The 18,309-nt window shown below is 39.8% G+C and overlaps 1 protein-coding gene across 10 annotated transcripts in view; it reads right to left on the reverse strand.

The window, feature by feature from the left end:
* Nucleotides 1–18,309, reverse strand: part of LINGO2 (leucine rich repeat and Ig domain containing 2) — a 2,046,252-nt gene that overhangs the window by 926,488 nt on the left and 1,101,455 nt on the right. For 8 of the 10 annotated variants that reach the window (XM_089678065.1, XM_089678070.1, XM_089678068.1 and 5 more), the window contains one exon: nucleotides 11,107–11,197. The exons of the other annotated variants lie outside the window; for them this stretch is intronic. The gene's annotated coding sequence lies outside the window, so the exon portion shown is untranslated. The remainder of the gene's footprint in view (nucleotides 1–11,106; nucleotides 11,198–18,309) is intronic. 10 annotated transcript variants of the gene reach the window in all.

Consider the following 18,309-nt stretch of genomic DNA (forward strand, 5'->3'; position numbering starts at 1 on the left):
ATGTAATTTTACATTAAGCATCTTCGCCTCTCTTGGTACTCCCAAGGCAATAGACCTGGCAAGGTTTTTGCTAACCAGTATAAATGTAGAGTAACTCAGTCTAAAATTCCATATTTAGAAAACTTGCAGGGCACTAGATACACCAATCCAGTTGGCATTGCCAAAAGACTTCTACGCTAAACTTTATAACATTGCCACTTCCTCCACGACGTTGTCCCCTTCGGATACAGCCATCCATACTTTCTTATCCACAATTCAACTCCCTTTTCTAACTCCTACCCAACTCGGCCAAGTAGCTAAACCTTTCACAGAACAAGAACTCATGGCAGCCATTAAATCCCTCCCCTTACATAAAAGCCTGGGGCCTGATGGGTTTTGTAACGAATATTACAACGTTTTTGCAGACTTACTAGTTCCTCATCTGTGTGCCTCCTTAAATATATTCATGGCAACAGGTTAGATCCCTAAGAAGTCTCTAGAGGCCCTATTAGTTACCATCGTTAAACCAGGCAAAGATTTTCATGATCTGGCCGACTACTGACCTCATTACTCAACACTGACTTGAAACTCTATGCCAAGCTCTTAGCCTCCCGTTTGGCAACTTACATCCCTCTTTTAATACATCCCAATCAGGTCGGGTTCATTTCTAACCGACAGGCCTTTGACGGCACATGAAGCTTTATAGACCTTTTTCAGTGGGCTGAACATAATTGGATGCCTTCTCTGTTCATATCTTTAGATGCGGAGAAGGCATTTGATAGAGTGCATTGGAATTACTTGGAGAAAGTTCTTGTCAAATTTGGGCTGACAGGTACATTTCTCCGGGCCATACTAGGCCTCTACTCTCTACTCACGGCCAGAATTTGGACAGGGGGCTATCTCTCAGACTCATTTACTATCACAAATGGCACATGGCAAGGATGTCCGTTATCCCTACTTATTTTTGCCATGGTAATTGAACCACTATCCGCCACTATCCGCACCAACCCGCTAATCACCGGTATCGAGGTAGGGACGATTTCCCATAAAATAGGTCTTTATGCAGACGACATTATTGTCTCCCTCCCTCCCTCAATCCTTCTCAATCTATATTTACTCTACTCCAGATATTAGAAGACTTTGGACGGGTTTTGCTATACAAAATTAATCACTCTAAATCAGCAATGATTGGCATTCATCTCACTCTCTCAACTAAAACCGAGATTTCACAAAAAGCATATTTCTCATGGGCACCCAATTCAATGTTTCCATACCTAAGGATACAATTAACTACCCCTCCTTCACTCTCTTACACATCAACTTGGAGCTCCTGATCACTAAATGTCAACAAATAATCTCTAACCTAAAAGGGACCAAAACTTCCTGGGCAGGACAGATCGCATTAACCAAAATGTTTCTCCTGCATCATACCTTGTACTTCTTCAGGACTCTCCCAGTTCCCATGCTCCCCTATCATATCAATTAATTGCAAAAAATCCTGAACTCTTTTATTTGGGAGCACAAACAACCTTGCTTACACCATTCAATCTTATACCTCCCTACCAGAACAGGAGGGATGGGAGCACTGGATCTCAAAGCACATTACAACCAGAACAGGAGGGATGGGAGCACTGGATCTCAAAGCATATTACAAAGCCACTATCCTTGATCAAACCAAATCACTTCCCGCTGACTTCACTAGCTCTTTTATCTCCGAATTTACCTCTGCATCATTGGACCGCTAAGGGTGTCCACACCCTCAACCAATTATGTACACCTCAGGGATTCCACACCTTCCATCGCTTGTCCACCACCTTTAACATACTGAAACAGGACTTCTACCTCTACCTCCATATCCGGCACATTCTCTCACCAATTACATGGTCATCTAATCAATTCACCAACAATATCATTCACCTCTCAGAAACCAGATGTGAAAGGCCTTTCCCTCATCTACAAGCTTCTTAACACTTTGTCTACTCTGGCTAAATCTAACACTATGCAATTTTGAGAGCAGGCACTGAACGTGCGTATATCACCAATGTCTTGGCATCTGACCCTGCACAATCTTCACTCTTTCTCTAGAAATATATCTAATTAGGAATCAACTATGAAGATCTTCTGCCAATGGTATTATACCCCTACCAGGTTGGCTAGGATCTTTCCTTCCACTTCATCCAAATGCTGGAGAAACTGTGATATGGATGGGTCCATGATCCACATTTGGTGGTCTTGCCCAATACTAGGGCAGCTGTGGACTGATGTATGTCAACTCCTTTGCGCTACGACAGGTAGTACTGTTAAGTTAAGTTCACATATGGCCCTATTAGGGGTAGGATTGAATGAGTGGCCTCTTCCAACACACACCCGTGTTACACATATATTAATAGCTACTAGATTGTTCATAGCTTGCAATTAAAAGGAATCCTCCCCAAACATTCAAATGGTGATATCCCTCCTTAAAGACCAATATTTAATGGAATTCATGTTTGTCAAAGCACACTTAATGATCCCAAAGTTTCACAAACAATGTGCAGTGTGGTTTATGACTCAAGAATCTGCACCCTGTCTTAGTCACTGCCACCTTACCAAAGCCAACAATTTCTAGGCAAATTATTAATTCCCACTAATGTTCTCACCTCACCCCTACCCTTGCTGTTTCTATGTTATATAAAATTGAAAATTCTTGATAAAACCAAGTGAAAAAAAAATATGCTCATGAACTTTAAATTCCACTGTGTCTATTATCATTGGATGCAGAAAAGGCTTCTGACCATCTTGTGGCCAATCTGGAGCAAGTGGCCCTTCCTGTGGGATTTATACATAAATACATGGCTCTGTATACCGCTTCAACAGCCAGAATTAGGGTAAACTGCCATACTGTCTGGAAAATCTCTCTCATAAATTAAGCCTTTTTGAAAATGATCTCCTCCTATATTTCTCCAATTCTAGAATTGCATTTCCTTTGCATCTTCCATAAATTAGACCAATTCAGCCTTTACAGTAAAATAAATGACAGCTGCAATGTCTAAACATCAATTTTCCCCCAAAGTGAAAAGGAATTTGTATCGGCCTCATTTCCATTGAATACTATTTGGCTTAAATATCTTGGGATTCTCCCAACTGAAGATAAAATCTATGAGCTCAATTATTTACCCTTATTAAACTCCACTAACAGCAGACTCTGAAGCTGGTCCTCAGGGAAACACTCTTGGCTTGGCAGAATGTCATAATACACATAATGAACATCCTTCTCTGCTTCTTATAATAATACCAGACACTCTCCCTCACTCTGTCACATTCCTGCTATCACTCTTTGCATGCTGCCTTACTACTCTACCTATGGCCTTGGTCTTTGGCTGATACATGCTATGACATTCTAGTTAAACTTAAATTGAACGTTGTAGTGGGCCTCCCACACCTGAAACACTACCATAAGGTGGCGGTTGTAACTTGTATACTAGATTGTTTTTTCCATCATTATTCAAAAAGTTGGCTTTCCATTGAACAACATTTAGCTAACATCTCCCTAACCTCTTTGCCCTAGTTTGGGAACTCACCACCCACCTGAGCAGTCAGTTTTACCTCTGATAAACTCATTATGGAAGGTGTGGGATTCTGTGGTGTGGAAATTGAACTTATCCTCGGTACTAGGCCTGCTAACACTGATTAGGGGCAACCCTACATTCCCCTCCAGACTTCCATTCACTGAGTTTCCTACAGTGATAATCTAAGGCACCCTTTCCCATAAAATAGGCTTTTAATATACTAGGGTTTATATCATTGACCAACATGAACCCTTAGAATTTGACATACCCTTTGAAGCCCTCTGCCTTTAACAAACTGACTGCCTCCATGAGATATCTGTAATTTACAATATACTACTTTAACACTCAAGCGCCCATTACCTATACTTTATCAGAGACTAGGAAAGAATACTGGGCCACTTACTCACTGCCAAGGATTTGGCAAAATAGTTTTTTTTAACATTCAAATTAAGCCTATTTAGTCAAGTACAAGAAAGAAACTACAAAATTTTGTCTGTGTTATATAGATGTCCTGCTGAACTGCACAGAATATTGCCATCACTCCCTGACCAATACTGGTGCTGTGGAGGTGACACAGACACAATGCTCCGCATATGGTGGTCCTCTCCTTGGATTAAGCCAATTTGAGAGATTATTTTTCAACTGTACTCCCACATCATGGAAAGAACCTACCTGGAACCATCAGAAATGGTCCTGCTTTCTGTCCTCCCAGGCTTTGAGGTGTAACAGAAAAGATTTACACAAAGCGCTCATGTTAGGTACCCTAAAATGTTACTGCTTGTCTAATACTGGTGCTTATGATATGTTGCGGATGTGGGTAACAAAGACTTTCTTCTTTCATAGACCAGATGCAATTATTGATGATTTTTTTTCTTAATTCACTTGTGCTTGCTCTGCGAACCCTCAGAATATGTTTAATAAACTTTATTCTTTAAAAAAAATTGAGCCACCCCAATCTGAAAAAGTGTTCCCTGATGGTTAATTTTTGTTAACGTACAGTCTGGTTGATAAGAAGCCCACTCCAAAAGTCTACCGAGTGCTTTTGTATGTTGCTCTATTTCCATTTTGTACACGTAGCAACAAAACCTAAACCTTACCTTGTGTACTATCCATGATATATACATCATATGATACCTCTCACTACTGTATATCCACGGATTTATATCTAAATATAACATAAAAATAGTGCAGCGCTGAAAATAATGACAAAATGACAAAAAGGTAGTCCACTAAAAGTCTATGACATATAAACGTATCCAGTGTCTGATGTGGATTCAGAATAGGTGATCCGTGTGGAAATGGCTGGAAAACGCACTCACCAGAAGTAAGACACATAAACGCAGTGTGTATATAAAACTCAAGGATCTTCAATCCAGAGGGAAGTAAAGCTGATCCGGTTACAGGAATGGTGAATCCCTCCTCCGCAGATGCAGCAACCGATCTTCCTTAACACGATTAGATGTGGAATTCCAAGACCAAGGTTCTGCAAGCAAAAGCTCCTCAAGGGAGTTTTAGGGAAGGACACCCATAGTGAAGTAGGTAATAAAAGGCAGCTTTATTCACAATAATGATATCCAATTCAAAGTAGGCAGGTATCATACAGATGTGTCAGCAAGACAACTAACCCTGATACTTTGAATAGTGGCCGCCGGGCCTCCACGTGGCACCGGCGGCTTAGCGTCTCGACGTCCAGGCTCCTCCTTACGCGTTACGTGCGCACGCACATCTTCAGAGGTATGGTTCCATACCTCTGGTTCCATACCTCTGAAGATGTGCGTGCGCACGTAACGCGTAAGGAGGAGCCTGGACGTCGAGACGCTAAGCCGCCGGTGCCACGTGGAGGCCCGGCGGCCACTATTCAAAGTATCAGGGTTAGTTGTCTTGCTGACACATCTGTATGATACCTGCCTACTTTGAATTGGATATCATTATTGTGAATAAAGCTGCCTTTTATTACCTACTTCACTATGGGTGTCCTTCCCTAAAACTCCCTTGAGGAGCTTTTGCTTGCAGAACCTTGGTCTTGGAATTCCACATCTAATCGTGTTAAGGAAGATCGGTTGCTGCATCTGCGGAGGAGGGATTCACCATTCCTGTAACCGGATCAGCTTTACTTCCCTCTGGATTGAAGATCCTTGAGTTTTATATACACACTGCGTTTATGTGTCTTACTTCTGGTGAGTGCGTTTTCCAGCCATTTCCACACGGATCACCTATTCTGAATCCACATCAGACACTGGATACGTTTATATGTCATAGACTTTTAGTGGACTACCTTTTTGTCATTTTGTCATTATTTTCAGCGCTGCACTATTTTTATGTTATTGCTTTTAAGTGTATTGGTTGCTTAGAGTGCCTAGCCGCTTTCAGGATTAGCGCTCACTGCTGTTTCTTTTTATTTATATCTAAATATGCTCTGTACATTGAGATCCTTTTTTCAAAAAAAACATTGGATAATGGATAAAAATAAAAAAATTGAGGAGGTCCAGATTTCCAGTCAAAATGTATATAAGTCAAAGCTTTGAAAGGAATGTATAAAAGCCATAGTTTTGAAGGGGTTGCAAAGAGCCCTGTCAGTATTTGTTTTTCTCTCTGTGTCCCAGCGGTGAGACTTCCCTTCTTCCCTTGTCCCAGATGTATGAAATCACATATATGAATATTTTTAAACTGCAAATAGTTAAAAGATGAAAGGAAGCATTGGAATCATACCAATTTTGTCATAAAGAACAATACACACTTGCAATGCTAATAATATCTTCATAACAGGTTATAAATTACCTTACATGCTCTAAATAAATCCTTTTTTCAAACTAAAACCAGGGAATGTTTTGTTAGACTGTAATGCTATAATGGTCTTTGCAAAGCTACATCATTTTGCACTAAATTTGGTTTAGTCCCCCCAAGTACACAGGAAAACCTTTGGAGAGCTAGATTGAGCATACAGACAATGGTAGTGTGTTACCTACTGTCTTAGAGGGATCCAGCCAAGTGTTCTCCACCTCAATAAAGACTGGAAAATCCAGACTGCCTCCATCTTATGGTTTTACCTTCACTTAAGTGCCGCTGTGGATTTCTAACTGACAATGGATGGGTCTGTAATGGGCAATTACATGTGCTGCAGATTGATGCATAAAATATCAGCATGGAGACAAGGAGGTTGATTTACTAAAGGCAAATATATTGTGCACTGCAAGTGCCTTTAGTAAATCAACCCGAAGCTGCTTTTCCAGGGTGTTCCACCTGGAAAGGTACCCCCATTTTGAGTGCATGGTGCCTGGTTTGGTTCAAGGGGGTGTACGCTTTCCTGGTCACACAGCCGTGTGCTTATATAATGTTATTAAGTACTGGGATTCAAATTCTATAGGCTTGAAGGGTCTGCGATGGAATTTGGGGGAAGGGCCCATCCTTTCTCTTTTTACACTATACCTGCTTTATAGTCATCCTTCAGTCAAGAATCTTCATCTTACTTTACATCTAATTGTACCATTGGTTGTCAGTGGGTGCAAGGTTCCAAATAATCAGACTGAAGCTGTCACATTTAGCAGTGGTAATAATACCACTGGTACTTGCTCCTCTTCACACTGCAGTTGCAGGCTTGTTCAGCTGAACACCCATTCGTTCAGCCCTTAGCACAAGATTCTCTAAAGCTTGTACACAGTGCAGAAGTCTATCTCATTGTATTTCCCCTGCTAGTTGAATGTTCTTATCCCACAGTGTTAGGCTATTGGTGAATGGTAACTCTTATCGCCAAATGGTATTGGACTATTTTTCTCTTAGGCAACAAAGAAACTATTACACACATATTTCATGCAGTGCAAATATTATTTTGTACGCTTGCACGAATGTAGAGATATTCTCAAAGCAATTTTTTTATAAATAGAACCCAAAGTGCGGGTTTCACATGAGGTGTATTTTTGTTTAACATAGATATGTTTTAAATAATTTTTACATGACAGCATGTCATTCAAGAGTCCATTTAAGCTATGGACTAAACTTACCTAAAGTTAGGTGGGTATGCACAAAGCTTATTTCTGAAAAGTATAAACTGAAATCATACAGTTGTCTAGTGTCCATTAAATGAGCTTATAAAATACAGATAGAGCTAAGTTTTCCAGCACCATGTGCATTTAAAGTAGAATGGCAGCTCTCCCGTAAGCAATTTTGTATCTACATTTGAAAGGCAAATAACTCCAGCCACCAAATAGCTGCAGTTGATTGCTATTCTATTAGACCAATTATTTTACAAATGTTCAGATTTGTACACAACATATAATCTGTAACAATAACAGCACAGACAGAAGCATGTCTATTAGGGCGTAGCATAATGTTTTAATGGAATGGCTCTGGTTAATGTATTTATTTGTTAAAGTCAGTAATTTGAAGTTTGAGTAGAACCTCCCCATGGTAAAATGTATCATAATGTTTATATTAAATGTTTTGATTCAAATTCTTACTGCATATACTGTATAGAGATAGATTTTTGGCTACCTTTTCCCTCTGGGCACCTGTTCTCTATAGACTGCACATTACTTAAAGTATTTGCAAACACAACATTAATGACTTTTTTTAGCCTTTACTGTATCTCAACATTGCTGATATCTGGGAGTCTTTTTGACCACTAAAGGCTACATGCATGCACTCCAGCAATGGCTGCATATCATTTCTCAAGGTGTTTTTTTATATGGCAATAGTAGTGGACCATGCCTGCATAATGCGCTTTATAATGGCCACTTGTAGTCTTCATGGGAAGCTCATGTGACCAGATGACAATGTAGGAGCACACTTGGGAGACAAGGACAGAGCTTTGTCACCCTATAACTAGAAAATACTAAACAAAGACTTTCATGGGAAGATCGCCAGGTACTACCTTATTAAAAGCCGTATATATAAAAATATTGAAAATTACACTAATATTTTAAACAATGTATGACATATTCATTAATGGGTTTACATTAATTACAACTATTTCAACTTGAGTGCATGTTTCAAAAGGTAAACCTTGCCAGTTCATAAAAAAATTTTTCTCCTTGGGGGACCTCAAATCATTTGATAGAGACAGCAAGAATATGCTGGCAGTGGTTCTAGCATCCCCTATATTACAAAGCAAAAAGAAAAATAACTACAACAAACCACCAGATGGTACTTAGAACCTGACAGGGGTTCTACATTTTCCATTCTATATATAATTTAAAAAACAATTTGGTTGGACATGCAGCAAGATAATAATGTAATTTAGTAAGCAAAATTCTATGTTAGATATTGTAAGCATTAAGCTCTTATACTCATGAATGCTAGGAACAAACACTCTGCACATAGTCTAGTAGTTTTTCTAAAGGGAGAAGTTTTAGTTGAACATACAATACAGTTTAATAAAATATATTAATATATTAATAACATATATAATTAGGGATGTCCCACATTATGTGTCCTACATTAAAAAAAGTGAAAACCTCTTCATTTGTAACTAGTAGGAATTTCGGGAGAAGTGCCAACCTAGATAGACTCCTCCAATCATTTAGTTCTTAAAAGGCAGAATCAACATTGTTAAAACAATTGGGGTTGTGTGACGTTTCTTCAATACATGACTCTAGCCTCAGATACCAACCTAATGTAAACTTGTATTGAGATAAATATGCAGTCTTTTATTGCCAAAAATTCAATTTGGCTGTATGTCTCTGGCTTCAACAGCTTTGGAGTCATTGACCCAAAACAAGTATGCAGATTCAGCAAATAAGAGCAAATTCAGAACTCCTAACCTGCAAAATTGTTTCCATTCAAGAACATGGAAGTACTGAAGTAACTGCATCATCACAACATCCAGGATTTTGAGACAATAACCCCCCTGCTGTCCTCAGCAGTCACTGGATGGCTGATTTAGTGCTGGTCTTCTTCCAGACTGAGTGACATCCAGCATCATTCAACCAATCGACTCCTCTGATCGTGATCCAGCGTTGAGCCTCTTCTGGGTTGAAAGATGCCCAGTCTCAAGTAACACATTTCCTGTGCATCCAGTGAGGTGGCCAAGCCATTGGCTATAGCATTCATAATCATGCCACTGCTGGAAGGAAAAGGGACCTGTGACATCACTGAAGTGGACCAAAGACCCTGAAAAAGGAATGCATTGAATGATAAAGGGGGATCCAAAGTCCAAGGTTGGGTTTCAAAGCAATGTCTTCCAAGGGTGTGTGGATATCTGCTCCCCCATGGTATATTTTCTCCCACCAGTTTGTAGGTCACTATAGCACATATGAATCGATACGAAGAAACACAGTGTTCACTATATTATAAAAAAGTAGTTTAAACTTTAATTTTCTGTATTAACAGCTTAAGAATATGATAAATTGTGAATTAAGACCCTGTCCAGTTTTGATATGTGATAAGAGCAAGACCTTTAGTTGAAAAATACTACATTCTAGTATTTCAGTTTTGCTAATGTTTTTTAATACCTTAACATACAGGACTTAACCATGTCTCTTATGGCTATGCATTAATATCTTGAATGCATTTATTCAGAGTTAAAACAATGAAATACAATATACAGTGTGTGCAAAATGTAACCAATTTAACCCTGCTATTAGTAACCACAGTTCAGTTGACTGTCCAATTCCATCTCTGGGGTAAAAAAAACTAAGAACCTAATGAGAATACACTTGGCTAGAACTTTAAAGGGATAGCTCTTTGGTTTGGTCTCCAGAGCTTTTTTTGTTTCCTGCCTAAAGCACACAATGCACATCTTGTGCCAGCATTTCTTCTGTCTGATTTCCTTGACTAATTCAGTCATAGAAAGTCCTGCTGTCACTGAGACTACACTGGCTGCTGGGAAAATGAGACTGCAAGCCCAAAATGTACTACAAGCCTAACCGTTTAACTTAGCGGTGGAAAGTATAGTCTCAGAGTTGGCTCTTATCCCTGAGGAAGACAACTGAGAGCCAGCTTTCAAGTTCTGCATTCTGATTCTGTCATAACCAACTCAGAAACTGTATCCTGTTCATATGCTTCAATAACCCTGCCAGCAATATGCAGAGTCCAGCGTTCTCCCTGCCTGGATAAATCATTTCCCACACCTGGCGAATAAGTAATAGATTTAAAGCACAGAAGCAGGCAGTATGTTTATGTGCCTTTATATTATATAAAGTAAATTACCTATTAATCACCTATCTTCAGGAAAAGCTAAATAACCAATAACCTATTTTTAGCATGGACACAGACAAAAAAAGCAATAACATATTTTTAGTAGTAGTGAAGAGATAGAACTTATAACAATTGTTTATTGCTGTTTGAGCCTTACTATCCTGACAATACCAATACCGCCCCCGCACACACACACACACCTCAATCCATACTCCATTTATTGTACAAGCCTCACAGATACAGGAAGTAAGTGAAAATCACCTCAATATATTTTGCCAAAACTTTACACCCAGAGTACTTAGGCCTCCTAAGTTGTCATGCTCTTAAGCAGACCCAGTTTTAAACTCAAGTCAAGGCTTTACAACCCTTTTATTATTAGTAGTATTACACAAATAGACATTTGTACATATAAAATATTAATATATTGTAAATTTACATTTCTACTCACCAAGAGGAGCTCCAGGCTCCTTTCCTCAACAGGAAATATAGTTCTTCCCCACTCTACAGGAAAATATAGTTCTTCCCCACTCTATCCAAAACTTAAAAAAAACAAAAAAAACACATTAGCAGGAGTTAGGCTTTAAAGTTACACTAACACAAAATTATTTACTGTGACTCATGAAAGCTTTTTTACTTGGTAAGAAAATACCACTGCCAATCCCATCTGCTTCATTCAGGTAAAGGTAATGTGGGGAATACTGCTTCACAATAAAATGTAATTGCATATTTTTGATGTGTCTTTTTATTACACATCTCAGATAATAATTGTATACAACAGGTGAGCTACAAACATTGAAAAACACGATTATTGTTCATCTGTCTATCTAAAACTCATATTGACAAAAAAAAGCAAAAAATACATACTGCACATTTATTAAAGGGTAGAATGAGTTAAAGTGAACCTATTTAAAGTGGTTGTAATCCCTTACATACACCTACTGAAGTTAATAGCCCCATGTGATACACAGAGATTAAACAAATTCCCCTACATAAGTTGTAGTTCATTATCTGCAGCCCTCTCTTCTCTACAGTCTTCCAAAAGACACAGTTACACGACTTCTCCCAGCAGCAGAAATCAGGGAACAGGGTTCTGATGTCACTCACACTGCAGAGCTAGAGCACAGAGCTCCATGAATTCTGAGAGCTGATTGTAGAGAAGGAACACACCCCCTCTACACAGGCTCATAGAAAAAAAAACCATAGCTAAGGGTATGAGTCACCTGCTGTATGCTGAAAAAGGATGGGCTGTTTCCCGGGAGGCTGAGGTTTGGGCTTACAGTTCTATCAGTGACTCATGCAAACAGCAGAGAGAAATGAAATCAATGAAGAACCAAACTTGGTGCTTTGTATTCAGCTTAGTACACACTATAAAGGATTGCACTTTGTTCATTTTTCGTGTATTTTTTTTAAAGTTTTGCTTTAGATAGGGAAGGCTTAAAACCCCTATCAGGTTTTCTTTTATTTATTGATTCCTATTGGAGACATTCCCCTTTACTTGTCTTTGAGATACAACTGAAAAATGAAGATAATTTCCCACTTAGTGAGCCTTTAACAGGACATATGTTTCCATTGTAAGACCTCCTGTTCAAGTAATAACCATAAAATGTTGGATTTTCCCCTTATTTTTTGTCCCAATGACATATATCACCAGGATAAAGAGATAGAGTACATCTCCATAGCAGGACACAGACAGCAATTGAAAATCTGAAAGCGGTCATAACCCTTCCCCACTTTATCCACAAATACATTTAAGTTTTGGCTATAGCTAGAGATTCAATGGTTGGATAAAAACGGGGCTTCTACTTTACATGATTGCATGTCTGAGAGTATTACAGGTTCATTTTAATTCACTCAAATAATACTTTGGCAATTTGTGTGCAACCTGTCTACAGTTTTCCCATTGTAACAAACTTAGGTACAAAGGATACAACATGTCATAAAAGAGGTGCTGGTTAAGGCTGAACTCCTGGCTAAACAAGTACTGTCTAAATATATGAGACATGCATATTCTTACAATCATATTGACCTTTGTGTACTTTTTCCAGATCTGCTTCCAGAAAGCAGTACTTAGGAGGAGGTGGAGCAGAAGTGCTGTTTTCTTTCTGAATGATTGGGGGTATTTCTAATTAGATTTGAAAGAAATTTTGGATGGGAAAGTTAGGAATTCCAAGAAATGCCAGGCAACTAGAGCTTTTTCTTGGTACCTGAGATCAAGTTGTGCCATGGTAAAAATAAAAAAGCCTCAGGACGGGGCCTGTATGCGCTATATGTATTTCAGTGATATCACTTCAAGTCTGGCCTGAGTATACCTTTAAGCTTAGATGTCATTATATACAACACCATCAGACCCATACTAATGCCTTATAGTAAAGCTCAATCATATTCACATCAGTTATTGGGAAATAGAATATTAAATACAGTTGGAACCCAGATGAAACAGAGGTAGTTTCAACTTTGCGTTAAATTAGTTCCCTAGTGTAAAACCAGGTAAAAAAGTAACAGTATCTAGTGTTTCACTGTGCATGAAAAGAAAATGCAAGCAAAGAAAATACAAACTGAATTATAAAATCTCTGCTTGCCTAGACTGAAATGTTTCATAGATATTTTAGCAGAGTAACAAACTGATCTAATTGGTCACAGTCTAGAAAGTAGGGTTCAACAAGGACTCCGCAAGATTAATCATGGTGTTAAGAGATGAAATTAAATATCAAGAATACACATTGTATGCTTTCTGTACTAAAGCAGCAGACATTTCTAACACAGATTTTAATACATCCTAACATTTAGGGACACATACACTTCAGCTAATTTCTATCTGCAACTTTATTTCTGGGGGTGGGCTTTGAGAAATGTGTTTTCAAGGAAAAGTAATTAAATATTGATAAACTTTTAAAACTTTTACATGAGAAGCTGTTGCATGGCAGACCCTATGTCAGCAGCATATTAACCCTTACAATTAGTAACATAAAGATTTCAGCTTAAAGAACAATGTAACAGGAAAGTGATAGATTGATAGTTTGCCATGGCAATGTGAGAGCATTGTTTAGCCGGTAGGTATGTCATACAATCAGTAATCAGCAGTATACAGTCCCTCCATTAGAAAATCAGTAGTGCAATACCAACAGGCAGAGTGACAAAGTGACCTTTCCACCTACCCTGCACCTTTTCCCTCTTCCATTATTTCACAATGACCCTGTGCCCAAACATTATACCTAGAGTACCTCACACAGGAGCAAAACAGATGTACTCCCAAATGAGGTCTCTTCATCTGCCTTTCTGTTAAAACAGCCCTCTTTTGACCTCTGGTCAAAGGCTTTCTAAATCCATTATTCGCATACACACATAAGCATACACAATGATACATATAAACATATAAATATTTTTAATATTTACATTTCTACTGGCCAAGAGGTGCTCCAGGCTTCCTTTAACATATTTACAATGGTGACCTTCGGTAACAAAATGTGCCTATTGGTCACTGAGCTCAACAACTAAATCTTAAATTTGGACACTCGACTAAGAAGAGGCTCAAACTCTTCCTGCCCAATTATCTCCTATGACTTATGGTTTTGTACAGCTGCATATACAATTTTTTATTCAATATTTTTATTCAGAATAATGAACAGAGAAAATTATAATGATCAGTCATGTTTTAAGTGTATTTATATAAAACAAACATAATTAGAAGTACAATACAAGGGTGAAGGCAACATAATGGTAGGTACAAATTGCAGCATAAAAATAAACCATAACTCGATTTATATACAGTAAGTAAGGGCCCCATGGCATACAGGGACAATCATATTTAATGCTCCACATTAACAAAAATTAAAAAACAGCCTAGTTAGCCTACTTAAGGCAATGACATTATTGGAGGAAAGCAAAAGCAAGAGAGCAGAAAGGAAAAAGAGGAGAAAGTCAGGGGACTCTGGTACAATGGTCAAGGAACAAGCCGGCATGAGCCATTGATGGATAAAAAACTGAATATGCAGTCAAGTTTCCAGTAAGAATTGGTCAAAATCTCATGGTAAATAGTGGTCCACCCATGGCTGTCATGCTTTCAAGTGTTTGGGGATATGATCCAGTATTGTGGCCTCAATTGTGCTGTGAATCATATCATAAATCATGTAATTCTGTGTTTTGTCTCAAGAAAGCAGAGGTTAGGTGTTTTCCACTCCTTAGCAATAGCTTGTTTTGCTGCAGTGATGACATATAACAACATTTTATGTTGTGATGCATATAGGTCAGGTGGGCATTTGTTCAGAAGGGCTAAAGTAGGGTCAGGGGTGAGGGACATCGCAGGAAGCGTAGACAGTGTACAAAATATCTCAACCCTGAAGGCTGCCACAATTATGGTAAGACCACCTGATTTGCAAATGGGTGCCTTTATCCGTGCAACCTCAAAAGCATTGTGGAGAATAGGAAGGTAGGATTTTATGAATTCTCGCGAGCACTAAATACTATCTAATGAGAACTTTATAATTTGTCTCTAGGGCCAATACATTCACCCCTGAAGATTTAGTAGTTTGCCTTATGGCATTCCAATCTTCTGGGTCGAGCAGAACATCAAGGTCAGAGGCCTAACGAGAGGCATATAGAGGTAGCACAGTTGTGGAAGGGGAAGAAAGATAGAGATACAGTTTAGAAATTAGGAGCTCTGGGATCAGAAAAGCAGACATGTTTAAATAGGGTTTGCAACTGTAAGTTAGAGTAGCCTTTAACCGCCTCCCGCCCACCAAGGAAATGACAGGCGCAAGACGGTTCTCTCGTGGGAGGACGTCATATGATGTCCTCCCACTCTAACCGCGCGTGTTCGGCTCTGGGAGCATGCAGTGCTGCGATCGATGGTGCACTGTGGCCCTCGGACACAGCGGATCACCGATCAACAGAAAGAGCCGAAGACGTTGGCTCGGTCATGTGATCAGCTGTGTCCAATCACAGCTGATTGCATGTAAATAGGGAAATGCTGGTTATCAGCATTTCTCTCCTGATGAGCTGTCATGCTGACAGCTCGTGAGGAGAGGAGAGCCAGTAACTGGCATTCCTCAGAGGGGACATGTACACTGATCATCAGAGCACTGATGATCAGTGTAGCTCCAGTAGTGCCACCTGTCAGTATCCATCAATGCCAGCTGTCAGCGCTCATCAATGCCACCTGCCAGTGCCCATCAGTGCCTCATCAATGCCACATATCAGTGCCTACCAGTGCACATCAATGCCACATATCAGTGCCCATTTGAGCTGCCTTTCAGTGTCACCTATCAGTGTCAGTCAGTGCTGTCACGACTGCAAGATCGCTGCCACCAACATGCGACGATCCCAGGATCGCGACATCCAATATGTGACAAACGCGGCGTCCGACCCCAGCCCTTCTCACCGAACTCGTGACCGAAGGACTAGCCAATCTAAAACCGCAATGTCACGTGCGTAACAATGCCACACCCAGCTGCACCCTGCACAACGATTTTCCATCTAATGGACCACAGATCGATGTACCGGCAGCCTGTGCGATTGTTACTGGGTCAGGTTAATTACGCAATTAACCCTTCACACTGCCACCATCTCCTTTTTGTCAGAGAAAGAGGAAACTCGGCGATCTCAGCTAAAACACTATAATGATTGAAATAGACGTCTGCATAACACGGTCATAACACAGGCCAGTTGTACAGAGGGTTAAACAAACAGTTGCGTTCTCTTTAGCGGCAGGGATTCGTAAATTGCAATACAGAGCTATAGAAACAGTTCAACACTTTCAGAAAGAAAGATTTATTACTAAAAGTTCAAACGGGTGCAATAAAAATATTTACAGAAAAAAGATGTAACTAAGATATACAGTATATATATAATCATACAGAGAATAACAGCACAGCAAAGAGATAACAGAGAGAGGTTAAAGGGTTAAGGTACTTGCCATTAAGCCTTGGATGTAAGCAGATCAATTTTCTGAGCAGAAGGGGCACGGGTCTCCCCAGGTGGTATCGATGTTAAAAATGGGAGATGTCTTCAACTTCCCTTTCTTAAGCCTGACAGCCTATTTTGTAGTCCCCAGCAGGGGGTGGCTCTGAAGTCAAGAACCAATCTCCGCTTAGGGCGTGGAGATATGGTTGGATGCCTCAACTAGAGCAAAAATCTCCCATAAATCATATTTTGGCCTATAACTTTCTATCTGCACAAGTGACATTCCACCTGCGGGTAGATTTTTATGCAGACAAGTCTGGGGATTGATTAGATATGAATTATGAAAGTGTACACTGAACGGTTCAGGAGATCTATTTTTCTGCTTTCCTGTGTGTCTGAGACAAGGTGAGTGACCCATCAAATTGTGCGCCTGCTCATCATCCATCTGACGATCTGTCCGGTTTTTATGTAAGTCTCCCATATTCCAAGATATGAGACATAGGGGAAACATGGATTTTGAGAAGTGTTAGCTGATTCTGTCACCTATGCTGAGTAGGTTCATTAGGTCGGGATCTCTTTCAACTCTTGGGAAAGCTTGTCTTATCTCTTCCGAGGTGTGAAATGGCACAGGTTCTAGGACAGCTAGGCCCCGCCTCCCTGGGGGGGCCTTTATAGCTCCTATGACCCTCCTGTGACATTTTTTAACACACACATACACTGTCACTGTGCCTCTCAGAGTGAGGATGGAGGGAGAATGAGGGGAGAAAATGGAGATTCTTAACAAAATGGCAGACTGCGACAGTCTCTGTTGCGTACGTTTGTGACAAGTGCCACCTATCAACGCTAGTCAGTGCCACCTATCAGTGGTGCGAATCAATGCCACCTATCAGTGCCAGTCAGTGCTGCCTATCAGTGCGCATCAGTGCCACCTATCAGTGCCCATCAGTGCCTCCAAACAGTGCCAGTCAGTGCCACCTACCAGTGCCAGTCAGTGCCGCTTATCAGTGTCACCTGTCACTGCCATATATGAGTGCTGCCTTTCAGTGCCCATCAATGCAGCCTATCAGTACCCATCACTGCAGCCTCATTAGCGCACATCAGTGAAGAAGAAAAATCACTTATTTACAAAAATTTTAACAAATTTTTCAGTTGTTTTTGGTTTGTTTAGCAAAAAATAAAAAACCCAGAGGTGATTAAATACTACCAAAATAAAGCTCTATCTGTCTAAATAAATTGAAAAAAATTTCTTATGAGTACAGTGTTGCATGACCGTGCAATTGTCATTCAAATTGTGACAGCGCTGAAAGCTGAAAATTGGCCTGGACAGGAAGGGGGTATAAGTGCCCAATAGGCAAGCGCTTAATATAGGAAAAAAATTATTAATGTGAAGTTAGCGAAAAATCTTTGAATTTGGTCATTTGTATCATTCTTGGAGAGAGGAAAAGGTAGAGAGGGAGGTGGCAGCAACCAGGTGACACAGCTGGGTAATACTAAGTGACTTTCAATGATGAAATGAGACTGGGGCTATGGTGGCCGGGTAGAATGATGGGTGTCACAAAAGGGATAAAAGGACATTGTGAAGGGACTGTAGACGGCATGAAATGTTTAATCTGTCCCATAGTGACAAATAATGGTGTGTGTGATGGGATTAGTTACCTATTTACGTTCTCTGGGACTAATACGAAAAAGGTTGTAGTTGGCAAGGGGGTTACAGTCAGCAGCTTCCAAACTCATAAGGGGACTTCTTCTATTG

The sequence above is a fragment of the Staurois parvus genome, unplaced genomic scaffold, assembly GCF_062004578.1.
Source record: "Staurois parvus isolate SC_StPar_1 unplaced genomic scaffold, SC_StPar_1.0 ptg000198l, whole genome shotgun sequence".
In the NCBI taxonomy this organism is placed as follows: Eukaryota; Metazoa; Chordata; class Amphibia; order Anura; family Ranidae; genus Staurois; species Staurois parvus.